Source organism: Morone saxatilis, unplaced genomic scaffold, assembly GCF_004916995.1.
Source record: "Morone saxatilis isolate NCDOM2014 unplaced genomic scaffold, NCSU_SB_2.0 Contig24, whole genome shotgun sequence".
NCBI lineage: Eukaryota > Metazoa > Chordata > Actinopteri > Moronidae > Morone > Morone saxatilis.
Genome location: NW_023339807.1, coordinates 8304560 through 8307652, shown reverse-complemented (window position 1 = coordinate 8307652; position 3093 = coordinate 8304560). Strand labels below are relative to the sequence as shown.

At 39.2% G+C, this 3093-nt stretch overlaps 1 protein-coding gene across 2 annotated transcripts in view; it reads left to right on the top strand.

Annotated features, from left to right (window-relative positions):
• Positions 1-3093, top strand: part of soga3a (SOGA family member 3a) — a 14052-nt gene that overhangs the window by 3248 nt on the left and 7711 nt on the right. The window lies entirely within an intron of this gene.

Below are 3093 nucleotides of genomic sequence, written 5' to 3'. Positions count from 1 at the left end.
ACACACACACATGCAGACACACATATGCAGTCTATATTGGCTAAACAAACAGACCAAGGGAAATGTGTTAAGCCATGCTGGGTGGGGTTAGCTCCATTGTAAAAGTTGTTTTGTCTTGATGCCACATCCTGCCACAGTTTTGTGTACATGTTTACCAAGTGCTAATCTAGAGTTGCTCATCAAGTTTAAAAAATTCACCATGTCAAGTTTTCATAAATCATTTGCAGTTTAGTAATCAAGTGACTAATTTACAGACTTCCCTCATAAGCAGTTTAGAGTAAATTTTTAACAGGCCTCTAACCAAATTCTGCTTTTAGTTCAAGAAAGTAACATTAAATGTAATTTAGCTGTTGATCTTGGCTGTTTGAATAATGTTGTTGAAAAGTCTTTTTTAATCTGTGTAATTCACTCTTAAATGCAACATTTAGACAACACAAAAAATAGCAACCACATAGGCTGATTGGAGGTCTGGAACCAAGCTAAAAAAATAGACAAGAATGCTTGCTGCTGTAGCTTCATTTCACTTAGAAGCGAAATGTGAACAATTTCAGCATGGGTGAGAAACTCCTGTCATTTTCCACATGTTGGTTTCACTGTACGAGTGAAGGGGAGAGTGAAAACAGAGGGTGTTATGGAGGTAAAGGGCAGCTGTTAGGGCAGTTTGAATTGATTTGAAAAGTAATTGTAGAATTAGCATTTATGTCTGAAAAGAGCCCTATGATCACATCAAGTGAATGAGTCATACAGTCAAAGAGGCCTTGCAGTTTTCTGATACACTTATTAGTATTCCAGTCCTAGCAGGACAGCTACCTTTTGTTCGTTTATTATTGCACTTTGCAGAGAGACTTTGAAAGTGGTAGCAACGGTCCGAGGCAGGCAGCCAGAATACTGTAGAGGATTATCCGAGCAGTCAAGTGTATTACACAAAGCTCAAGGTAGTGAATGGAAGCAGTGATGGATACTTAAGCACCTGGGTCCGGTAAGATCAAATTGTACAGTCATTTTAAGTGAGGCCATAAGTCAAATGGCATTTGCACATTGTCAGTTTAAATGTACTACAGTCTCAAAGTAATACTGATGCCTCTATATGACCTGCATAAATGGACAAGACCATCAGTGAGAAGACTGGCTATTTCTAAGTTATTCTTAATGCCATCACCAGGTCGGATTCCCCTTGAAATCAATGAAACAAGGCTGTAGAAACATAAATTGCTACATAATTCCTTTTTTTATTTAACTTTTAAGTTTCATGCATAACATTTCCACATCTTACATATTATTTCTTACATAATCTCTGTAGCTACAGACAGTTTTGCCAAATCATTTTATCATTTTGAATTTGGCATAGTTATTACTGTATGTCATACAATTGCCATACGTGTTAATTCAAAGTAAGTTCATTAAGCATCAACACAGTTGTACCTCACCAACAGTTGCATGCTTGTTCTATTCTTGAGATTTTAATTATACACCTCTTCTCCACAGTAAGTTATGGCTGTGAATGTAACTACTGTATGTTGTTTCCACATCCTTTTTGGGCACTTCCACCACCAAATACCAAGCAAGCATCCAAGGTCCCAGGCAGAGGTCTTAGGCCGGATATTTCCAGGCATATTTCTCCGCATGCCACTGATTTATGAAAGCTGCTGGCAACTAGGAGACATCTCACTCTGCCTTAGCAGCCAACTCCCCCTCCTCCCCTTTACCTCGTATCCCCACCTCCCCTAGGAATGTGACATTGTACAAGGCTCTGTGGCCGCTATTTATAGTGGGTCACCGTGGTGACACAGTTACCTTCATATACCCTGTGCCAATGCAATACAGTGACGACCCTGTCCAAAGGTAGCAGGGGATGGATCTTTGAGACTGATTTCAAGTTGTGTGTTTGTGTGTGTGTGTATGAGTGTGTGTTCCTGTTTGCACATATTCTTCCAGAATTTCCTTAAAGATTTTCTTTGCTGTCTCGATCAATGAAAAACAGTCTTCAGCTCTTTCATTTTGACCCTCGCCCTCTTGTTTTTGCATTTTCACTATTTGTTTACATTTGGATGTTTAAATAGACTGTGGACAGCACCCATCACCATCCATCTGTAATTGTGGAGAACTTTGAGAAGAGCCACAGGCAGACAGAAAGGGTTGACTTGTTTTTCTACACCATAATTTCATGACCCCAGGCCACAGGCAGAAATAGCACTCGAGGCTTGTAAGAAGGCTTTGGTCGCTGTCTGTGACGGCACACTGAAATAACACACTCAGGCATGCTCGTATGCATTCTCTCCCTCTTTCTAACACACACACTACACACACACTAAGGGCCCAAGCATATATGCACATGCACAGGCGTTGTCTTGGGCTCTTTCCAGTTCCAAAGCCATCTCTTTTTTTCTGTTTTTTTATAAGCAACAAAAATGCACATTTACCACAGAAAGTAAGGATCTATGTTCTAAAACACACCCTTATTTTTAAATACCATAAAAGAGCAAAGCCTCTAAATCCAATAATTCCATTGTATTACAGTATCACATTGGTAGAGAACATTTCAGATTAGTTTTCCTAACATCATTATCTTATCCAGATGTACAAATCAGACCACCAAGACTTGAAATCTTTAATGTCATTTAAGTCAGTCAGCTCTTTATTTTTTAGAGGCACAGTATAAAGCAGGGCATAGTTTTGCAACATTTCTTATTGATTCTCAATAGAATTAGAAGTGATAGCATGTTTTTGGCCATAAAACAGTGAAATTCCCAGGGGAAATGCCCAGGGTATTTTAGGGCATTGAATAGGGACACTCAGTAATATTCTCATTAAAACAAAAATGTCCAGTTCAACCTAATAAAATTATTCTAGTATGTGTGCGTTGAAAGGAATCAGAAGTTTGGCCTTATTTGTTTTGAAAGATCCTCTTTGTATGAATCTGTGTTTCTCAAAAAACTGGCACACCAGCCCGTTTGACTGATACCACATGCATCCTCTGCAGACACATTTCACTGTGCCTGAATCTGCCATATCCTGCACTGTATCCTGTGTTAGTGAAGAACCATAGAAAAGAGACTTGAACCCTGAACTCGTGAAGCCTGTGTGTGAGTTCTT